The sequence below is a fragment of the Anoplolepis gracilipes genome, chromosome 2, assembly GCF_047496725.1.
Source record: "Anoplolepis gracilipes chromosome 2, ASM4749672v1, whole genome shotgun sequence".
NCBI lineage: Eukaryota > Metazoa > Arthropoda > Insecta > Hymenoptera > Formicidae > Anoplolepis > Anoplolepis gracilipes.
In genome coordinates, this window is record NC_132971.1 from 14,050,194 (window position 1) to 14,075,239 (window position 25,046).

At 36.8% G+C, this 25,046-nt stretch overlaps 1 protein-coding gene and 1 long non-coding RNA gene across 6 annotated transcripts in view; one reads left to right on the forward strand and one right to left on the reverse strand.

Annotated features, from left to right (window-relative positions):
• The window catches only part of LOC140676071 (uncharacterized), a 347,777-nt gene that overhangs the window by 271,172 nt on the left and 51,559 nt on the right, over window positions 1–25,046 (forward strand). Inside the window, exons 2-3 of one of the 5 annotated variants that reach the window (XM_072910740.1) lie at window positions 17,508–17,638; window positions 21,664–21,733. The exons of 3 other annotated variants lie outside the window; for them this stretch is intronic. The gene's annotated coding sequence lies outside the window, so the exon portion shown is untranslated. The remainder of the gene's footprint in view (window positions 1–17,507; window positions 17,639–21,663; window positions 21,734–25,046) is intronic. One more of the 5 variants, XM_072910741.1, reaches the window with a different exon arrangement.
• LOC140676073 (uncharacterized) overlaps window positions 1–25,046 on the reverse strand; it is a 98,418-nt gene that overhangs the window by 17,653 nt on the left and 55,719 nt on the right. The gene's annotated exons all lie outside the window — the stretch shown is intronic.

Sequence of the window (25,046 nt, forward strand, 5' to 3'; positions counted from 1 at the left end):
CACTCTTACACGACATGTATCTCTGCCGAGACAAATTGCACAAAGTACCGCATAACTCACCCGTTTCTTCCAAACGAGAAGTCAATCTTTTCTTTGTACAATATATTTTAACAATTTGTATAAGCCAAACTTAATTTTCATTTACATCGCGCTTAATATATTACGAATTTTAATCACAAGGCTCTTTATTATATGTTCAAAGGATTATTTGTATAATTCCATTACATGAAATTTGTAAAATAATAATCGGACTTCAAAGGTCTTTTCACGAATGACACGCGCGTTTCTCATGGATCGAAAGCGGACAATTGCGTATGTCGCACACTTACGATACCGTTAGCCATCTGTGTGTTACCTGTGTGCCGATAATAATTTTACACCGCCACGTCGATTAAATCATAGTTACTGTAATGGTGCCTGGCGAAGCGAGGCGATCACCGTATAAGCCGCGCGCGCCGGAGGGTGAAGGCAGATTCGCGTGCAATTACGTTTGTTTGCCTGAAGAAGAGCGAGCCCTCCCTCTGTCTCTCTCTCTCTTTCTTCCCCCTCACGTTCGCGAGGCCGGTAATCCCGGGTTCCATTAAGATTCCTGGGGCCACGATCGATCTCCCTTGGAGATACGGGCACGACTTCGACCCTCTTCAACGTCTCGCCGCGGCCCTGCCTATCGCTTCTTCCTTGCTGCTCTTCCGTAAAGGTTCCGCCGACCACGCGCCTAGTTTGATTCCGCAAACACGCGCCGTAGCCTTGTTGCGTTGTTTCAAGGTCAATCGCTTGATCCAGGAAATATCCTAGCACGGTGGCTATACCTCATTTACGACGGACAAGCTTAATGCAACCGGAAAAGGAGGAGGAGGAGGAGGAAGTTGGATGTAATGGTTTAACAACATTCCGCCGAATCGTTGCTGTGGTCGCTGCTCCGAAGTAAATAGGTTGACTCAGCGAATATTCCTGTAGGGAAGATTTCTTGCGGATAATGATAACTTGTGTTGTACACAGGGAATAATCGTCTTTCTCTCACGGATACGTCACTAGTGGCGTTACAAAGCGCTTCAAAAATTGCTTTATCTTAATTTCTCTTCGATCCAGCAATTTTAATTAATATCATATACATTGAATTTTTAAACCGACATACAATCTCATCTTTATTTTCCTTCTAACTCTTTCTGATTTGCAAGAAAGAACATGTGAATTGTTCAGTAGTTAAATTTTAAATAGAAATTCTGTGGCGAGTTTACATTATAAATTGTCCACGTGATAGCGAGAGTGCAAACATGCACCTACGTTAGTGATACCTTACACTAAATTCGCTCGTTCGCCAGAGCACAGCTGGCAAATGACAAATTACAACGGACAGATGCTGCGGAGATAAGTAAGGGATGCGGCGCGGCGTCGCGGTAGTAGACACAGCTGAAGTGTCAGTTGTTTTTGCGCGCGAGCGCGACAAATCATTGGTATACATCTGCGCAAATACATCTGTATTTTGCGTGAAGAACGCGGTTGTGTGATTTATAATTTTTTCGTTTCACAACGCAATATTTATGCATCTAGATTGCATCGTAATTGCTTGTCGATTCTAACTTGTGAATGCGAATTTCACACAAAAGGAGTTTGCAATTCAAGATTTTTTCCAATAAATGTCAAGCTCTGTTACCCCCCCCCCCTGTTTCTTGTATATATAATTGAATTTTCTACTCGAGACCGTTGCAGATAATGATATTATTATAATAATGGTATTATTATTATTATTTTTTATTAACATCAAGCCGCGAAGATGATTTGCTCAACAACGTATACATAAAGCATCCTAAATTAATAAAAAAAGAAATACAGATATATATTGATCTGTTTCATGTTTGATGATAATATTGTTTAATGTTTGATGCACAGTTTTGTATTCTCTTCCATTTTACCTACCTATTTTAAATTGCACATAATTAAAAAAACATTGTTTATTTGAATAAATGTATTATTTGATAAAAAAATAAAATAATTTTCATAGTATATAAAAAAGATCGAAATACATATGATTTGTATCACCATCGAGCGTTTGCACGGAACAGCATAAAACTATTTTTGATATAGACATAAAACTTCCCAACGTGTAGACATTTCGGCGCCAGTATTTTGTTCTCCGCAGAAAGACTCTTCGTTCAGAGCCAAAACGTTGGAGTAGAAAATATCTGCGTTTTCCCTAAAAACACGCGTTGATCGCGTGCCAAAGTCGTGAGCGTCCGCGAAATAGATAAGAATAGTCTTGTTCCACCTGATTTAGCTGATATCTAATGATGTAGGAAGAGTCAAAGACTCTATACAATTTATATTCAATTTCACTATACATGCTTATATAATTTTTTAGAGAAGCATTATTATAGATACTGTCAAAATAAAAATGCAAAATCTAAATATCAAGCGAAAATTTCCTCAAATCTAATACTTTATTGTTTATTGTATTTAATATTGTATTAAAATAAAATTAAATAAAATTATAAGTAATTTAAAATTATAAGAAATTAAAATAAAATTATAAGTAATTTAAATTTACAAAATTATTTCTTTACAGTTTACATTTTTCTTTTCTCTTTTATGCATGTCATACATCAAATACTTTTAAATTTGTATCTATTAGATATTGTTTTCACGCTTTATAAAACACATCGATGCCCTCAAAGATTCAATTTCGAATTTATTCGAATAACACGTCAGTCTTATTGTCTCATCAATGACATCCTATTACCTACCAGAAGGCATCGAGCGTCAGATGAAGTTTGACGTTCGCCTCCACACAATCCCATCCGGTTACGGTTCGAAGATTCCTCTGATAGCACGTTGATCGGCAAAGAACAATCCGATTACTGGAGGCCACGAGAGCCCCGCGGATAGCGGTAGAAAGAGCAATCCCTTTCTCGATCTACGTCTAATATAGCCGATAATCTAATACCCCGTTGGTTCTGATGGACCTTTGCACCTTCGTCTTCATTATCCATCTACCACGCCTCGCTCATTCCGTAAGATCGTTGATCCCTGGCGTGGCAGTGGTTGATCGCTACCGCACAGTCTTGATACCTATACTTTATAGTTCCTGGAAACCGCCTGCGCGAATATACGTCTACCTCGTACTATTATTAAAATTCTGAACTACGCTATACATGTCTATCGGTTTGTTTATTTTTGTAAGAAATAATTATTACCGGACGTACGCGGAATTTGTATGCTTTTCAAACAGTCTCGCGATCTCGAGTCTTGCGCTCGTATTCTTTGTCGAGTCGTTTGAAGCGATCTGATTATTCCATCGCCGATAACGAAGTTTGTAATAAATCAACAAACGTGAACAAAATATTACGTTATTTCTCTTCGGCATCTTTTAAACAGCTCGGAGAATGAGTTTCTCAGCTTTATGCAAATTTCCAAGAAGTTAGTTATGATTGTTACGATAAATTCGTATTGACAAGAGCTGGTAAATTTCGAAATTCCAAACGGTATAAATAATCATCGTGGCAACGAACGCATCGTATAGCAGCTTCGGCAGCCGTCATCGTGAAAAGTTTTGACGTTCCTTATTGCATTCGCCGATTTAATGGGATTTCCTCCCTCTCGATAGAAAAGTATTCCTAACGACATTTCCACGACACGATATATATACACCATCGCCGGATCCGGTTGTGTCATTTCTGTCTGTCTCCCGGAAAAGTTTAAGACGGGCTTGCCGACATGGAGGAGGGTTTTCAAGGGTCGACCGCGGCGGAGATTACGCGACGATTTTAAACTCATTTCGATGTGGGATTTTTGTTTGCCGAGAAAACAACGGACTTCTAGTTCTTCTTTCCTTTCTTCCTTTCTCCTTCCCCCTCTTCTTTCTTTCTTTCTCTAGATCTCCGTTTCTCTCTTCTTTTGCTCTTGCACGGCACGTTCTGTTGGCGACGTCCTCGAGGCCAAGTTTCGCCAAACTCTTCAACGTCCTTCGGCTCGACTCCGTATTTTCTTTCCCCTCGCTTCTTTCATCGGGGCTAGGAAAACTTCTTACATATTTTATATTCCGCACCGATGTCTCGAGGCCGTGTTCTCGTTACTGCAGAATTAACCGGGCATTAGTGCTGCTCGCGGCGCGGACAACGCTTTTTTGATTTATCGCCACGTTCCTCTCGTCGTGTCTATTTCGAGTGGCTATTCCTTATTCTCGCGTACAAGGTGCTTGCATTTCTTGCTTAACCCTCCCGAGAGTCGGCAAGTTCTTTATGCTGCCTTGTCGGCAGCAGTTAAACCAATACAAGAACTGATGAGTGCAGGAATGCGCTAATGTATTCGCTGACGTGTTCCTTGTCCTTGTTACCGTAAACGATACGGATTACAAAGAGAGCCCTTATATACGTCTGCAAGTTGATTTAACCTCTTCGGAAATATAACATTTCCACGTTTTTTTTATTTGTCTTGTATGCATTTTTAAAAAAGATATATTGTATTTTTATTATATACAGCAAAACACAAGTTACATTAATTTGTAAAATATGTTAGATTTGGCTTACTTACAATATAGTTTTAAATTTAAGTAACACTGCATTTATATATACTTTATTTTATATATAAATATATTTCTTATTAAGAAGGCAGTAAAATATGTAAAATTTATAAAATTAAACAATTAAAAATATAGCTTTGCGCATAAAAATTTAACTAGTAATTGCAATCAAAGTCTTTTGGGGAATGAAGGTGAATTTCATCTGTTGAGTGCGCGAACCAATTATAAAGTCTTATCCGATCCAGGACTAATCGAATATCGATCCGCGCGTCTCTCCCTGAAACAGGATTTAATTTTACATCCCCGCGAGATATCTGGCCGGAGAGATCATCGGTGGCAGAAATAACTTTCGCGAACAAAGTATACGCGAGTTTTATCAGTTTAAGCGCACGGCCAATTGTCGCGTTCGCCTCTGCTCAACCATTTCTCTGTCGAGTAGAAATATCAACTAGCAATCCCGCGGGTTAAGTCACGAAAATCTGCTATAATCTCGCTCGAAGGAGAAAATACTGCGCGGTCCAAACGCCATGCTCACGTCTCCTCCTGTTCCGCGCGGTGATCTCATTAATTGGTCGAAAAAGTTCCAGGTCAAGCTTCCAGACAGCGGAGGCCGCCTGTCGGGAAGCTTTCATCCTCTCGAAGCTCTTTCGCCCCGGAGCAACCTGTCATGGAGCGGAATGCGCCAATAATGCGGCCACGACGTAACGGCCAATCGCAGAATTCTTCGATCTGCCCCTCGATCCAGCCGTGCAGAAGCTTATTCATTCGCTCGCGCGATTACAACACACACACACACACACACACACACATAGAGTGCACAAATACAAAGGAACAATGCACACATTTGAAGGAAAGGGTGGAACGCACGCATACGCCCGGCATGGCGAAATTAGTCGGCGGTCGATGAAGAACTATTTTTGGTATTTCTAATTCCGGGTGCCTGGAGAGAGCTCCGGGAGCGAGGAAGGAGCGATAGTAGAGGGAAGGAGAGAGAACGAGAGAAAAGCGTCTGGCAGGAACTTTTAAATTGGAGTTTTGACTGGACGCATCGAGACGGACTTAATGTGATCTCGAATTGGCCGGAGGCACGATCTGCCGAGGGTGGTTCGAAGGGCGCGAAGGATGAATTCGGTATCCGCTGACATCGGACCTGCGCACGTCTTTTGATACCACCCCCCCCTCCTCTTCCTCCCCCTTCCCTTTTCATCTTTTTCTGTCCGTACTCCCGCCTTGCTTTCCATGCCGCTCCCTCAGGCAAAAAAGGGGGATCCGTTGAACGAGACCGATTGACTCCATCGCCCCGATAAAGGGACGTCGAATCGCGCCAGGAAATTCCGTCCGGCGCGTTTTTCCTGTCTTCGAATTTACCGAAGGGGCAAGCGGAGAGAAAGAGAGAGAAAGAAAAAAAAAGAGAGAGAGAGAAAGAGAGAGTGAGAGAGAGAAGGAGAGAGTGGTCAAGGACTACGGATATGTGGGAAGGATTCGTGGAATGGTTAGCCAGAGGCTCAACCAGACGAGGATCGAAAAGGATGACTCGTTTACGTTGCGCCCTTCTATAATGAGGTTTTTGTTTGCCTCAGATTTAAGGCAAAGCGGATTTAGTAAAACAGAAGTTACCAATAGAATAACAATGTAAAATATCTTATGTGTATCTTATGTGATAGTCAGTGCTTTCTAACAAAAATAAAAGTAAGTTTTTCAAAAAAGACACAAAAAAGGAAAATTTTTACATCTTCTACTTTTCATCATTTTTTAAATATTTCCATCGATCAGATCTATACTTAAAAAAATATTAAATATTTAAAATTCTACTTTGATTGTGATAATATATTTTTATTTTTATGATATATATATATATATAAATAACTGCATAACATATATTATAAGTACGTATATATAATTATTATTTTAGATACAGTACAATGTAATTTTTATCGAATAATTTTTAATATATTTTTCTTCAATTTTTATTATATTTTTCTTCTTTAATGATTTACGAGAGTATTTCACAGTTGAAAAATTATCGCTATGTATATTGTAATGGACAATAGTAATCATAAAAATATGATTTTTATCGCACTGTCATATTTTAACGATCCGCCAATAAAATGGTGTTGCCAATCTCTTGAATATCTTCGACGAAAAGAATTCTCGATTCATCGAAAGATTCCACGTAGCGCTCTATGGACATTTACATTTTTATCGTCGCGATTTATTGGACGATAGCGCAACAGCCCTGTAATTTCTCAAGTAATAAAAGTGTAGTAAATACCTCACGTTCGCGGAACATGTCAAAACGGGAATTCAGTTATCTTTCGCCTTTAAAAATAGACGAAAAGAATGACGGCGCACTGTAGAATTACAATAGCTCTGCCTATAAATATTACACTTTATTTTTGTAGGTAATTCTACTTGAACTGATATTATTTTTACACGATTCGTCATATTCACATATTCAGATCCGCATCGTTCATTCAACGGCATTACTTGAGATGACGGATTATTAAGAAAAACATATCTAAAAGCATTATTTTTTTTTTTTTTTTTTTTGTCTAAACTACGCTTAAGACCGATAAATCCTGTTGATGCTCATGCTAGCGAATCGATAATAGTGGTGTAGACACGCAGAATAATCGCATCTGTCGTTTAAATGAATTTTCATCGCGATAAAGGGAGATTGCGGACCAGCACTTCAGATCGCGCGATAAAGACTAACGACAGTTCGTTAAAAGCCGCCGGCCATATCGCGGGCGTCGATCTCCGGAGTGAAGGCATATAATCGATCGGTCGTGCATATGCCCTACCCGCAAATGTGTATCGTTAACGTTAACTGATAACGAGATTGACGCACATTTTTTTTTTTTAACGATTTCCTGAGATAATTAAAAAAGTTGCTTGCACCACGAACGTAGTGCAATTACGTGAAATTGATCAGTTAATAAAGAACTTAACTCAGTTTCCAGAAGAGAAAGTAAAAGATATCTCACAATCAGCTGAGATTGTGTATATTTTTTTCGAGTGTAAATTCTACGATTGATCTTATGAATCGATAAGTCGATTTTTATTTAAATAAAAATGCAACAATAGATCATTACTTTTCGCAACATTACTAATTTATGTTTACTATTTCTCAGATTTTATTTCCAAAATTCCATAATTTTTAATGCTATATTCTTGTTGCTACAATTATTAATTATAAAACCGTCATTTTTACAATTTTCTAATATCCGATTAGAAATATCTTACAATTAGATAGCTCTGGCTCGCGACGTGCAACTCACGGATATCACGTATTAACCTTCGCAAATGGTCGCTTCCTCCGCGAATTACGCGAATGTCGCGTTTATACCAAGATAATGGCGAATATCTCGTAACGAGATATTACAAAACTGTTTCCACACATGTGATATCCCTTAGAATCGCGCCGTTTCGAAGACAGCGCAATTACCATTAATCGCGACAACGATAACCAACACGAATATCTCGTGGTTGGCGCACGTGGGTCTCTTTCGACGCCGATGGAACACCGTATCTTTTCCGCAATCGTGAGACAATGGACTCATTTATCGGCCTGACCTAATCTACACGCGGCCTCACCGGGTGCGTGTGCACGCTTTACACGCTTTTGCTCGCCCCCGATATAGATAACGCACTTTCTCCACGTCCGTAATTACGGTTACACGCACAGCGTCAACTTACGCGCACAATAGGGCTTACTCAAAATGCACCCCGAATTATTATCTTGGTGTGTTAAACCTTTGTGTTTGATAACAATTTTCAAGTTGATATATTCAAAGTATTTTGCTGAAAAAATCTTTTATATATTTCAAGAAAGTAAAGAGATAAAAAGCAGTGATATATTTTAATAAAATTTGTTTTTGTAGAATTAAATTTTTAAACGTATGCAATGCGACTGTTAGAATAACAAAATTTTATTTTTTTAATCTTTTAATTCTTTAATATGGCGCTTTTCGAAAGGATTAATATATTATAAAGGATTAATATATTATATTGATTGTTTCATGCGCAGAGTTACAGCATAGCCAAGCATAGAAACATCGTAAAAACTATGAGATAGTATATTTACTATAATTTATCGTGATTTTTAAAGTCTATATATTTTTGTCTCTTTATATTGTGATATAATATTTTTTGTAAAACAGATATTTTATTAATAGTCTATTTACTTTTGCCAGCATTATTTTTTATCTTCTTTTTTGCTCTCATTATTTTATAATTTTAATACTAATTTAACTTTAATTTTTCAATTTTATAATAATAGAATAGTCGATAAAAGCACATGCAATAATTTTTAATAAAACGTTCCTATCTTCTTTATATTTTTATACAATACGTAAAACAAATCTTTCTTAAACAACAGCATTGCATATACACAGCTGCTCTTAGATAAGACATTAAGAATTATAAATAATTATATTATCCTTTGCTTATGTAAACTCTAGACTTATCATCGCCTTATGCTCTTAACGACGGGAAATGAGCCCGTAAACAATACCCCGCGACGAAAGAGGCAAGAGGCAAGATGAGAATCGTGACGATTAATCATCGTTAATCATAATCACGTCAAAGTAGCTTGATAAACGTTCCTGCTAATGTGAAAATCTAGTATGAAATAGGCGAGGCGATTTATTGTAATGGGATGTTATTATCAAACTTGGGAGTTAAATTTGAATCAGTCGAATGCATATAGGAGAACAGAAAGGACGCGCGACTATAACACTTACACGCGTAGTACTATCGCACACTATTAGTAAGGATATCACTCTACCTGCGCCTTCTGATAGCGATTTCATTCACCCTCCATTTCTGCTCATTCCGCACTTACTCGAACCCTCCATGCTTTCCCGGTTTAGCAATTAACTCAAGTGCAGGATTCGCAAAAACGGAAGCGTGGCGTTAAATTAACGTTCGCCGATTCTGATTGTCGGGCTGACCATCCCGATTGGAAATTGTAACTCGAAAAGTCGATTAAACGATCGTCTAGCGATGACAAGCTTCTACTACGCGATTGTTCTTTCACTTAATATATTATGCAAAAAGAGTCATAAATAATTAATAAAAGATTGTTAGTATGCAAGTTGTGCTAACATAATGCGATTTTTGTATAAATAATTTGTGCACAAAAATATAAAAATATTATAAGATAGGAAAGAATGAATTATTGAATACATCTTAACAAATCTATTCGATCTGAGCATATTTAACGCAAGTTTTGTTACATGAAATTTGATAATGAGTACATGTACTGTACATGTAACTTTTCTCGAGTTATTTATTTTCTTTGTGTTTAATGTGGAAAAAATACAAAGATGTTACTTACGACGTACTTATTTTGCGTTGAAGTATTTAATTTAGAAAATGTCACGAATGCATAAAAGAGAATGTACAATTGTAAACGTACAATTGTAAGCGCCAGTTTTTATATATCCACGAAAAATAACATCACTTTTACGAATCCATGTAATCCATATTCCAGCGAGACAACTCAAAGACTCTACTTTCTTTTCCTACATGAAGGATATATTACATCGGAACGGATTTCGGACATGATCATTTACTCACAGAGAGAATTCGAAGATTCCGCGAGAATGGAAACGATAGCAAAGAGGAGAAAGACACGTGCGGTCAGATAAGAGCTTTCGATCCAACAACTTGGATACCGTTTCGTCGATCGAAGATCGATGTAAGATCGAGGGTGATGGTGTACGCTCTGACCAGATGAATTTCATCGGTGGCGCACACGCGTGCAACATATCGATGCACATGTATGTGCGGCTCTTTATTGGAGGAAAAGTAGATAGAAGAAGAATCCCGTACTCTAACAGCTGATTCGATAACGAGTTCTTTCTTCGAAGCGGTTGCGCCCGAATTGGTCAGATTTGTTTCAGAATAGAACCTTGCATTTGAGCGGCGCAGAGAGGAAGATGAAAAAAATATATATTATATATACATGTATGAGTGGTTTGTGAAAGAGAAGGATATGAAAGAGGAGAAGAGATTTGGAGACTACGCGCTCCCGTCGTGTCGGTGTAAAGGAAGAGAAACGCGGCCGCTGCTCGGATACGGCGGGCGGTGCAAAAATAAATCCTTTTTATTCAAACCCTCCGCGGAGCTGAATATATCTCGACGCTCGATGCCACCCCTCGAGGATTAATCTGCCGCCCGTGAAGCGATAAAGCAGATTTGCGATCCACGGTCTCCGACTATTTCTACAGCGGGCGAGTCTTTAATGAGATTTGTTGTCGCTTTAAATCGCACGTACGACCAGCCGAGTGTTCGCTTTTTCAATTTTGGTTATTTCTGTAGCCGCAGCTTGGTTATTGTCTGGTTATTTCTGCATGGGTTATTTTACACGCTTCCAAAAATTGTGCACGATGTTCGTGATTTCTTTTTCATTTCGCCACATACTTTATTTCAGATAAGTTTGTTATATAGTTATAAATATCGATCGGACAATTTATTTTTAAATGCTTTTCTTTGTAGACATGAGATTTATCTCGTTCCCTCTTCTTGAATTATTAACCATTGATTAATAATTTGTCCATTATTGATAAAACCATTTAGTTTCGCGGTCACGATGTATAAAATATATCTTTTTATTGAGTCTAGATAATTTAAATTTAATTCTATACATATATCCGCTATATACAGTTCCGTTTGTCCTCATTCTCGCCTTGCATCGCGATATTTTTATATTCCATCGACGATCGCTTTCTTGGCACTAATTCCCTCGCGCGATTGTTAGCACACAGGATCGCGTAAACGAGTACTTGGCTCGCGCATATCAAGCAGCGTGTACACGTTCTTGTTCCATTGATCAGAGTTCATTGAGATGCTTCGTATGCGGCCCTGATCCGTTCGTGAGAACTTACGGCATCAGGTAGCCTATATATTCTCGTGCAAACTTGCCATACTTTTTACTAGCATTCTTTCGACTGCGATTCATTATTAACGTAGTGTTCTTATTTAAAATTTGTTCTAAATTTAAATTAAACGAACGTTACGTAATGAAAAATAATCTGAAAAAATGACTAAATTTCATAGCTGTCTCATGTATGATTATCACGCATTTTCACGCATTATTTAAGAAACAGATGATAATAAAAATTATATTTACTTTGCAATTTTTTTTTTTAAATATGTTGGAATAATTATCTAAAAATGGTTTAGTTACCGTTAAACTTGTAAAAATACAAAACGTTAATGAAATTATTTTACACGTATTTATTATTATCGCGAAAGAATATCGTAACACGCACGTGAAAAAATTTACTGAAATGGATATCGCGCGCGTTCCTACGTGACGCGTGACGTGAATGCAAAACGAAGTCGCGTTGCAAAAACGCTGAATCGGCGTCGGGTCTCGATCGCCACGTCCCGATATTCGACGTCCATTCAGCGGCGTCTCGCGATCTCGTCACGGATCATAAATCGTCGCGATATCGACGCGTCCGCTCTTCTGATTGCGAGCGGAAAACGCGCCTGTCTGAGAGCGCCTGCCACTGTTAACACTGTGCGCCTCGGTGGAATTCCGGAGTCCGTTCGTTATTCCGTCCAAGGACGCTGCGGATGATCAATGTGGGTCAATCGTCAACATCAGGATTACCCTGACCCGGCTACATTGCGAGCATTTGTCTTCTTAGGACCGAGTCCTCGATTGCAGAGTCGCGTTGCAAATTGCGACGCTTGCCGGCTCGCGTTGTAGTTGGCATGCTTCTCCGGAATAGGTATGCGAGGGCATAACGACCCAATCGCCTTGCAACATTCCGGTGATTATTTAACAATGACTCGCGATAAAGCGCCGTACATTAAATCCAACGAAGACGATACGGACGCTGTAAATGGACCGCAAACGGTGGACATTGAAGAAGCAGCTTCAACTTGTAGCTCGTTTATTTATTGATGCGAATTTAATAGAAGCGTGGATATATATATATATATATATATATATACTTAGGAATGCTTATAATGCTTGGAATAGATTCAGTTTCTAACGAAAAGCGATTACTAAAAGTAAATAATATTATATATATATATATTATAAACAGTAATATAAACAATATATAAATATAAGAAATAAATATATATACCTATCGATATTGTACATATTTAATAACTGAATTTATGTTTCATTGAATCTGAGCAATTATATTTCTAAAAATTAAGTTATTTAATTAATTTCTAAATTATATATTTTTTTCATATCTTTAAACGCAAAGATTGTATTATTCGATTTTCGTACAAAAATGAATAGGTATATATCGAACTAATTAAGGAAAATACGCCTCAGGGGCTTTTAGCGAGATTTCATATTATCTTCCCTTTTGACAGTTTGATATCCAGTTGCCGAATGTGCACGTATTAAAGCGCGCGACTCTTTTGATTTTCGCTCTCTCTCTCTCTCTCTTTCTCTCTACAGCTTTCGTCGACTTCATTAAAGTAACTTACGACAAATTCACCGTGTCGCGAGAGGACGAGCAATAGAACTCGGCAAATCACGAGGCCGTGCCGTCGACGACGCGCGATTTTCCGTCGTCGCAATAGCGTTTCCTCTAACGTAAGTGTAGGCGCGCGGAATTATATTTCGAAACACGAAAGCCCGGGCCGCGTCTCGCGTTAGGGTGCTTTAATGAAGTTGTACGCCCGCGCCGCGGTAACGGGCCACGTAACACGAGTGACATTGGTCGCCACTGTATTCCAATCCCATTCGAACTTTATGGACTACTGCGATAGCATTCTACTGCCAGCCGTACCGCCGGCACCGCTACCTATATACATATATGTATGTATAGGTACAGCTGTGCTCTGTGTAACCGAGTAACATGCACAAATGCTGACTACTTATGGCACGTTCACGATGCCCGTTACGTACATACGACGGGATTTCTGTACCTCCGTATTTCCTCTACGGAGACGCATGCTCAAAGAAACATACGTTGAGTCGATTGCAGATATATACGACACGGATGTCGTTTCTGTATCGATAGGCTTTAATAATTTACTTATATATTGACTTATCATGAAATTAAAACTCGAGATATTAATTAAAATATAACATTATTTAGACACGTCAATGATTTTGTTAAACTACAAAGATTAGATCAAGTTCTGTGCGTAAGATACCAGCCATAATGTATATATATATATATATATATATATTTAAATATATAAAATAAAATATGTATATATATTAAACTCATGACTCGCGTTTTCATCATTAATTAGATTATTTTGCGTAAATTATCATACAGATGCGCATAACTTTTCTTTCTTTGGCATCGGAAGACGTCAAGTTTCCGGCATACTACATGTGTCAATACCGTTCGCGAATTCCGCGTATATTAGGTTGCTAACGATTTGCCAAATATACCTGTCTTAATGCGTACACGCACGTCCGTTACCGCTAATAAGGCTCTCATGAATAGCGAATGGCAAACGTTATCGGATCATCGCTGCCAGACATGCATTTGCAGCTGCGCGTGTGGTAGCGTACGTGTGGTTGACAGAATGGGTATCGATACAGCGTTATATAGTTTGCATATGCGCATACGTCGGCCTGCCAGATGTATACGTCTGTACGTCATGCATACCTGCGCATATCCTGACGACGTGGATATCACCGGCTAAATGAGGTATAAAGACGCAGATCCGCTGTAACTTCGCCGAAACAATGTGCCATTCTAAGTTAACACTGTTGAATGACTGGACAAATGCTTATTGATCAATGTGCAAAACGATATGCAGCATATTATTGTTCTATTATCAGGAATATATAAAATGAATTTTTAAAAAATAATTATATTGTTATATTATACTATTTATATATAAATAAGATTTTTACATATGTATATTTGCCAATAATTTTGTCAAATTATAGATTATGGAATCTATATTTGATACAAAAATTTATAACGTTAGAATTATAAAATCTCATTTATATCTTCTATCTCTTTATGGTTATCGCTCGACTTTGTGGTCGAGTTTCCAAACTAAACAAGAATTTCGGGATTATATATGCTCTCTATACGCTCCTCATACATACAGGATACACCTGCGTCGTAAATGTTTAAAGCCCGTTTCCGCAGACTTGTTTCCAGAACAAGTCGTAGTGATAAAATTCCAAGGAACGATTAGCTGAATCTCTAAATAAATCCGGCACGCAACTTCTAAACTAAGTCGCGAAATGGAGTAGTCTCCCTCGATCATAAGTTATATAAATAGATCCATCGCGCCTGAGAAAATGTACACGCGGATTACGTTCTGCACCTGCATACACGCCTATGAGCTCATCGAGTAGGTATATATCAGCTATTAAATTTACAAATGCGGATACGTGGAGGCCGAGACTCGTGTCTGTATTTTCCGATCACACGCGGCACACGCGAGGGGTCTCCACGCGAGTGCTGCAGCAATGCACATGCATATGCGTGCACGAGTTGAGTACGGCGAGATAAACCCAATATATACGAGTGCCTTATGGTCTCTGTCGATGGAGAGGGAAACGCACGTAATAATCTCTGGACTTAATTGGTGCTCACGAATCAGTATACGACTCGATAATGATTATTACTTTCTGAAAAGTATCATAATCACTCATTTTTACTTTGTAAATAGCAATGGAATTAGATATCCATTATTGTTATTGTGTTAAAACTTAAATCATTCGAGTGATAAACAATATTTTTGCGAGAAATAAATAAACTAAAAAGAATCTATTTTTTGCAGACGTGAGTTAAAATTTACTTTTATTCTAATTTTTATATGAGACAAATAGATTTTGTAATACTTGTTATTGCAGCACAATCACAAATTTTTATCAACTATCAATTTATTACAATATTCAAGCCTTGTTTCAATCAGAACGTTCTAAATATTTTAATAAGATTGTAAACACAGTTGGCAGTTATAAATAGCGATAAGTTGATTAGAAATTGATCGAGATGATCGTATTTCGAAACTCTGATCTTTGCCGTACCCTACTTGTATACTTGTATACTCATCGACGTTATTACGTAATGGTATGCACGTGCGGTAATAAAAATCCGTCACGCAGAACGCATGCGTAACTGCAACGATAACGACCGCAGATTACGAGCGCCGTTGGAATGTTTGTCTTTTATTTTTGCAATTTGGACCGTCGCTGCGATGGCACGCGATATAGGCAGTTTACCGACCAACTCGGAATTATTAAAACTTAAATCATTCGAGCGATAAACGATACTTTTGCGAGAAATAAATAAACTAGGAAGAATTTTTCCGGAATCTATTTTTTGCAAAATTGAATTCTTATAAAATTTGAGAAAGAAAAAATTTACTTATTCTAATTTTCATATGAGACAAATAGATTTTGTTTTGATGTTATTGTTTTTGTATAAGTCTAAATAAAAAAAAGTCAGCAGGGATTTTGTATAAAAAAATTCTTCCTTATATATAAAATATAAATTTCCCTCAACTTATTTAAAACCGATATACCAAGTCATAAAACTTAAAAAGCAATGAACAGTAATTTGAACATTAATTTAAGATTGCATTTTTCATAAAATGTTCGGGTATGCAGAGGCTAATGTAAATAAATTGCTTAACCGAGCTACCTATGTAAGATGCAGGTTGGTTTAAGAATCCTCTCCAAGTTTTGCCGTTATCGTTCCCCGCGGCGCCTTCGGCAAGAATAGCCATAAAATTCTTTTGAACCCATGAAATGTAATTCGCGGAGGCGATTAACTACTGAGGGACGTTCTTTGACTATGCTTTCTCCGAACAGTTACCTCGTGTACAACGATGTCTGCCAAACGTGTATTATAGATGATGAGTAACGATATTACGAGCAAAGATAGGTCACATTTAGAATAGCGAATGGTTGCTTCCTGAGGAAAACTCTTTATGCAGAAAATAATTGCATACTTGCTCTCCTCATTTATATTATAGAAAATTATTTTCGACGAATTTAAGAAACGTATAATCTTATCCAATAAATATTTCTTCTACTCAAATGTCGGATAGCAATTTAAAATATTTTATGTGTGCATTATATATAAAATATTACATACTTAATTATACATATATATGACACAATAATATAGAAAATAAATCACGTGGAAAAAAACAAGTAATTAATTTTACAACTAACAAATAGGTAAAATAATTTATGTAAATTATTCACGTTAAGACTCATTATCAACTGATGTCACTTCAGGTCCCTCTTTTTTTCTTTTGTCTTTCGATCTCTTATCTTTTGTCGCCCCTTCGTGGTATTCATACAATATTCATTCGCGACAACAGTTAATTACGATTGATCGGAAGATAATAATTGGTAGGAAAAACGTGCGAAAAAAAAATTATTATATTCACATAGCACTCGAAAAACGCAATTAATTTCATTATTCTCTCAATATGATAATACTTTACAAGCAGCGATTAGCAGCTTGTGCAATTAATTAACTCCGATGAATAATCCACAAAAGTATCGTGCTAATAGTTATTCGACTCGTGTAATAGAGATATGATATATCCAGATTATTATTTATTAATAATATGTGTATTTCGCGAGATCTATCCGTTGAAAATTTATTATATTTTGATTACATACAAATTTTTTACCAATTTATATTGCATATTTTTAACTTATAATTAATTTGACTTACATCCTATTATATATTACGCAATATCAGGATAAAGTCGACATTTTTTCTGTTTTTTAATTGACAGAACGTCACGCGAATACAAAATGATTCTAACAATAAGTCAAGCGGCGTCATTTTTAATTAGAAAGAACAATCATTCTTATTAATCCTGTGTTTTAATATTTATTAATCGTGCACATTAGCTCAGAATTTGTACATCGTTATAATTTATCAAAACGCGTATTTTGCGATTTTGTTCGATTGAATATCGTGGATATTTATTTTTAATTTTAATTGTATTTTTACCTATTATACTTACGTTATAATGTAAAATAGTAAAATTGTTTTAGAGATGCGAGAGTTAATCACATTATAAGGAATGATCACATTTCGAAAAATAATACGACGACACACGGAGCAGCTTGTGTTGCTGTCTGCATACTCGAGTCTTACGGCGCATATGACAAGGCCACAGTACATAGTACGTAAACAATACCATGTTTTACGTCGCAAAACTTGAGCACATATATCCTTTGTGATAGTTAATAACATAATAGTAAATGTATCGTGGTGTTTTCGTTATTTTAATTAGTCGATTCTGTGATTGTTACATATTATTACGTGTTGTCAATTTGAAAATGTGATTAACAAATTAATCCGAAAATAATCAGAAAACATGTATCAATATTGGTGAAAAATTCAATGTATGAAGCAAAATATATTTGAATCCAAATGTATTTAATAACTATCACTTAACCAAATAAGTATTCGAATCAAACAACTTATATAATTCTCATTCATTGTCATTTCCTTATCAATCTCTACTTCATATCGCGCGAAATAATTTCTTTTATAAATAAGTTATAAAAAAGTTTCACACTCTTATAAGTCATTAATCGCAAATATTAATTGATCGTAATGACACGTTGATAGTTTCTTTTGATTCATAGAAATTGATAATGTTTAGTATCTTTCGGTTCTTCTTCTGGCGACTGTACTTTGAAAGATGATACCAAACACACAAAACATGTCGCTACCTTCTCGTTCGCATTTTGTCGTGTGAATGACAAGATGATCGTGTGTTGTATAAACATAACAGTATAATATGTATGTATTATACAACGTTTGGCTTAAACAAATAAATTTATTATATCGTGTTAATACGATTGGTTATGTATAAAAGCGCGAAAAGAGTGTAAAAAAAGGTTTTAATATTATTTTTCAATTTTTTAGTTTTATAAAATTATTAATTAGGTAATGTTTATATTCGTTGATATTTGTTGCACGTGGCAACACATTAGCATCTTTTGATTATTGACTTGCTTAAAAAAATAATAAATGTTCGGCAATGTATTTGATCGTAAATATTCTCTAAAAATAAGAAAAAAAATAATTTAAATTTTAAAAGATAAGCCTATACGTTTTTTATAATAAAAATATAGATAGTTCTTATCGTGTTATAAAAACAAAATGATTTATTTTTTATTATATTTTGTATATATTTTATAGAAAAATTTGTATCTTTTTTTATATTTTTTAATAAGCTGTATAGTGTTAGTATACGATAAATTAATTTCATTTTTAGGTGTGTTTTTACGTACCAAATATCAGATATAAAAAGTTACGAAGATTACTAGAAAATTCCACAGGAATTTGCATCTATTATTCTACGCTTCATTAGAAAACTTGTTTTTTTTTGTAACGATTTAAGGAAGAAAAGGTGTGCTTTCGCACACTGTTATCCTAAATGGGCTATCTTGAGTTAGTGTTGGTATGCATATACGTGTGCTAACGATGGAAAACGAAACAAAAGTAACAAGGTCTTGTAATATATTGCTAGTAGTTGCGCTTAGGTGTACTCGCAGGTCGTTTTTTGGTTGCATGTATGCAACGCTCAACGACCATCATCAACGTCCGTTCCCTTTTTTCCCTACCTCTGGTGTATGTGTTTATGTGTGTGTATAATACTACTCTAATTTTTATTAAACTCATAAAACGTCCAGCTGTGACACTTTAACACATTGAATTCTACATCGTTGAGCGCTAGAAAGATAAATATACTATGCATAATAAGTTTGTAGAATTCAATTATACGTTATTATGTAATATTTTGCTGATTTAACAGTGAGAATTTCACTCCGACGCGACGTAAACAGAAAGACAAGCGAATTAGGTTTAGCATTCAATATGTTAATGATATAGCAAAGTATGATTAAAAAAAAAAAGAATGTTAACAACATTGTTTTATAAATGAAAGGAAACTTGAAAGAAAATTGATTTTAGATTATAAATTATGTTTATTAATTATAATTTAATTTAAAATTTATTTTTTGTACAATTGTAGTGATTTTACAATTATAAATTGTTTCTGTTTTTTTTTTTTTATTTAACAAAGATCAATAATTAATTGAAGTTTTGAAATCTGCCAATTCAAATTGTACGTATTCTTTTCTTTCTTATCGATCCTCTGCTTTTTCTTCAAATTCTTCCCGGAATTACTTAAACTATTTCTATGATGGACAATCTACTTCATGTTTGAATGAAACATCAACCCGACCCTGGCACAAGGAGTTAGCCGAAGTGTAACAAGAAAGAGATCTAACGTCGTTTACGAAGTCGTCGTTTGATCGTCGCCAGTCCGTTGGCAGAGGATGCCCCGGAATAAAATGATATAAATGCGGGCAGGTGCCGTACATCCGCGCCCTCGAGTCTCTTTACTTTCTCCCTTTCCCCCCGTTTTCCTCTTCGAGAGACAGAAACCGACAGAAAACGAAAGAAGAGGGACGCGGTCGGAGGGAAGAAAGACGAAAGGAACGACTGTGCCGTTCGTTTTGATTGCGAGGGTGTTTGGAGGACTCGATTCGGGTGGATAGAGGGCCACGGTGGGGTTGGTTCGTCGTTTCCCTCAGTCGCCGCTTCTACCCCTTCCTATTCATCCCCAAAGAATAAACGAATAAATCGCCGTTTCTTTATGCAAACTTGCATTTAATTCGGACCGAAATAGAAAGGCATTAATTTCGCATGCAAATACTACCAGACTACCAGGCGGCTTCCAGTGTTCGTATGCTCTCCATCGTTACGAAGGTTGAGGGAGACAGAGTCAAACGAAAAGGAAGGGTGGCCGTGGAGTGAAAAAGGGAGTGAAGCTTGAGAACGAAGTTAGGAGAAGCACGCGAGAAAAGGGGAGGAAGAAAGGAAAGAGCGGAACCTCTCGGCGGCACCGATGGGCGAGTCTTCCAGCTTCTAGTCAGGACTTGTAGTCGAGGCGGCTTTCACGGTATAATCAAGATGTTTGTTGATGTCGACGGCGAGGGTTGCAGGCGAGAGGGTAGAGGAAACGCAGAATGAGATAAACGTGAGAGCCGAAGCGAGAAACCAAAAGTGCTAGAGAGGGATAGGGAGAGAGCGGAGATGGGCAGCAGATGATGCTGGCGTAAAAGCTATAAAGCATCGTGTTGAGGATACGAGAGAGGAAGTGCAACTTGAGGAAAACGCGACTATAGAAAGGTTTAATAAACAGCAAGACATCGAGAAGTAGCCTTGGTATAATTGAAGTTGCATAAATCCGTGCATATTGAATACATCGAAATCAACGATCGCAAAGTGAAACAATTCTCTCCGCAACTACTTTCCACCCCGCTTCTGCGATCCTTGTTCCAACTTTGAATGAAAAGTCGTAAGATGAATTATTACGTAGTCTATAGATCGACAACCTGCAGATGTAGGCAGTGTTAACAGATAAAACAAATAATTGCACAAGAATTACAGTCGATTGAAGCGATGGAAACGGCTGCTGGTTTGCTCGAAATAATGAAAGATGCTCTGCTCTACGCATGTCGTTCCGTTAAAATTAAGCTTGCGTTTAAACAACGTGATGGGACTGAAATAGATTGGGCGATCAGGTGAAATGCAGCGCGTTTCCGTTACCTATTATGTACATTAATGCTTGGATTGAGTTGCACTAACAATCTGATTTAATTAACTCGGGATAGCGATTTGCCCATCCCTTTCTAGATTATGGCACTATTACGATTTGAATAGACATAGAGAGAATATTGAAGTTTTAACACTAACTGATGTAGATGCAATCTGTTCGATTTTTTCAATTGTATTCATTATAAAATCAAGTTTTTGCCTTTTTAATCGTTTTAATATTAACACTTTATTGTTATTAGTTTGAAGATTTGAATTGTAAGAGAAATGATAACTGTTGCAAATAAAAATTTCGAAATAAATTATTCTTTTTTTTTATACATATAAATAGGACGAATATTTACGTATTTTGAAAATATATAAATAAAAAAATGTTTTTAACATTTATTTTCTATGTCGTAAATAACATCAAAATAATATCTGTAATGTTTTCTGATAATAGAAAAATCTATCCACCGTAAAACTTATAACGATATAGCAACGACAACTCTTTTTATGTCAACTCTCCATTTTATTCCGTATTATCTGCCATTGAATATTTTACATTAACCAAGAATTCTCTTTCTGTTGCAGGTAATGGAAAAACTCGTTGAAACTCCTCTTCTTATGTAACAAATCATGAAGGAGGATCTTGAGGCTAGTGGTAAGTGAAAAAAAGAAAGAAAGTCAAGAACACGTAACGAAACTTTCATTTCTTGAACGGAGCGAGTCGTAAGCTTACTGCGACGGGGCTTGCTCGACGATGCATTAAAAATATACTAATTTTTCGTGCGGAAGTAAAACCGGTAGTAGCCCCGGTACGAATCGCAATCAACGACGACCGGTGCGGTATGCATAATGCATGCCGCCTGAAGCTACGTGCGTACTTACGGAAGAAACTTATCTGTGTCCTTGCATATCCGGCAGTCGACTTCGGACATGAATGGAGACAACGATAACGCTCGTAATAAGAATAAATTGAATGGATTAAAACTGCATATTAATATCTATAGTCATTGATAATCATTTGTGAACAATTTGTTTTTAAATATAAAAAAATAGAAATATTATAATTTTTATAGTAATTACTATGAAAAAATGAGAGGACATTTGTATTAAAATATACTTTGAGAAAAAAATTAAAACAACTTCAAAATATTAATATTTTTCTGTAAAATTATTCTCTAAGATAATTAATATTAAATTAATTATTTTCTATTATCGTTTATTTCTCGCGAATAAATGTTTCCATTAAAACGGTTTAATTTTGCGTATGAAAAGCGGCAAGTTTTAAACTGCGATCTCGAGATTCGATACCATGTATTTTTGATCATAGCCAGAGAAAAGTCTTAAAGACGCTCATCGGCAGAATAGTTTACGGCGTTCGAGTAAGCACTGGGAGATATCCCAGTGGTCCGTCCCAATGGTTCGTGTCCTGGAAGACGGTTTACGATCTCTCGCCAGCTGGGGAAGCTCTTTACGTGCAGGTGTTAGATCATTCGACCAGTGGGTGGAGTTAAAACGCGTATGATTTATGATCGAGTTCTGCGGCTTCGATTAATTTTGTTCGAAAGGAAGGCGAAATGGCGAGAGAGTTCAAGGTCGCTCGGATGGACATGTACGCCATCATTTCGGTCGTCTCATTCTCGTGTTTCTCTTGATCGTTGTTGTCATGTCTAGTCATTGACGTTCGCCTTTATTTCTCGAAATCGACATAGAATTTCATTTCATCGCCTCGATATCAAATTGTTTATACTACGTCTATAAACGACTCTCGGCTATTCCAGTTTATATCCCTAGAGAATCGAGGATTTATCCATTCTCTGCGAAGGAGAATGTTGAGTATCATCTTCCATTGTCATTTCGTGTCTGTAGACATCGAAAATAAGACGTCGTTACGAGCGGCATAAAAATCTGTTATCTTTTACCGTCACTAGATGTTTCCGTCTTTTGCATATGCATTCCGTTCGTGAAGAATAAAATCTCGTATAACTGCATATTTCATATAAATTAAAATGCTGAGATTTTCTATCGCAAGATGTAATAAAGCATACGCTTTATTTTTCATCGAGAGAAGAAAAAGTTTCACTACCCATTTTTATATAAATTCTCCCAGGGAGTGCTGGCGACGCGTTAGCTTTTCGAGGAATATAATTCCTGCGGCCGATGGCGGACCGTTGACGGTGACCTTCTCGAAATTTCACAGCTCATTATGTACCATAGGAATGCGGCAATATCTTCTTGCTCTCCACGCGGCATCCTCAATCCTCCCTTGGCTGGTGCGCGGGTTCTTAAAAGAATTTGATATCGAATTCTTCGTTCTCTCTAGGCCCTAGGTGGCACGGGGGAGTAAGGAACACGACGGAGGAGACGGAAGGATGAGGGCAAATCGCCGAGGCCAGTCGATAGGTGGAGAAGAAAAAGGGGGATGAGAGAGTGCATTATCTCCAAGTTCGGTAAGGAATTCGCCCTCTCTCACTTGGAGTTTCCATACCGGCGACTGCGATTCCGCGGCTCCCGCCGGGGCTTACCAGCCGGGGTACCGCGGAATTACGCCGGCGGATAATAACGTTTTATGCCGATTTTAATACGCGACTTCGCCCTATTCTCCCTTCCCTCCTTGTCCTCCGTCTTGTCGGAGTCTCTCCCTCCCCCGTTACGGGATTTCAAATCGTCGAATATATATATATATATACATAGTATACTCGCTCGAACAACTCGTTGAATTCTCTTTTCCTTTATGTGTCGTACTTCTTTTCTCTCCTCCACCATTTATCGGAGACGTGATTTCTTCGACGATCGAATCGAATGTCTTGGGGGGTAGGTCGGGATAGCAGGAGCTAACGCGATAATCCGTTTCGATCTCTCGCGATTTCGCTCACGGTAGGAGAACGCGGTCTCTCTGCCTTCCTTCGAAATCCACTGCCTTCTCCTGTCTCTCTCTCTCTCTCTCTCTCTCTCTCTCTCTCTCTCTCTCTCTCTCTCTCTCTCTCTCTCTCTCGCGCGCGCGCGCGCGCGTTTTTTCCGCGTCATCGGCTTTAAAATGTGTAATAAATTGCCATCATAAATCTGCATTCCGTTCGTGGACGTTAAGACGAGTATTAAATTCGTCGCGATTTACGTGCGCGCGGTTTGAAAAAAAATTTCAAACCGCGCTGGCGGCTAAAGGAACCTGAAAACGATCACGAACAACGACAAACGTATCCCCTTTTTTTTTTTTTTTTTTTTTTTTAATGAGATCTATCGTGTTTGCAAATTTTTAATGACACGAGCTAATGTTTATGTAACACAGATTATATTCGTATTAATAGCGGCATAAATGCATTCATGCGAATTATGTTACGTTAATCATTGTAATATGTGGGCACAAAATGCATTCTGTTCGTTGCATGTTGTCTTTCGATTACAATAATTGTAATATGATATACATACATGTCATTAATTTAGCACATGTATATATTAATCCTATATTAACTCCCAAATTAGTTTTGTATGTATGTTGAGAAAAATAGAATTATAGATGTTTTTTGTAATTATAATTAACTTAAAATATAATCAAATAGGTTTTTCATATTTTTAAAAATTGTAAGTTTTTAATTTTTCGCAATTTTGACTTGAAGAGATTTATAATGTGCACATTCGGATAAGTTGATATTACAAGACATTAAATTTACAAATTTACGTGTAACAATTTATATACAGTGAAAATTTCAAGAGATTGCACATTTCCATCTACATTTTGGATTTTTAACTATACAATGCTGACATGTGTAAGTAATAATTATAATTGTAATAATTTTATTAAAGTTCTGTATTGTATGATTATACCGCTTATTCGCGCAATTTTGTAGTGTTCTGCTTTATTCGAGAAAAATAATATGTAATATTATAAAAAATACTTATTTGAAGATTATATTTTTGATATATGGATTAATTTTTTGCTTTTGACAAAAATTCAATTAAACATTTCTTTTCTA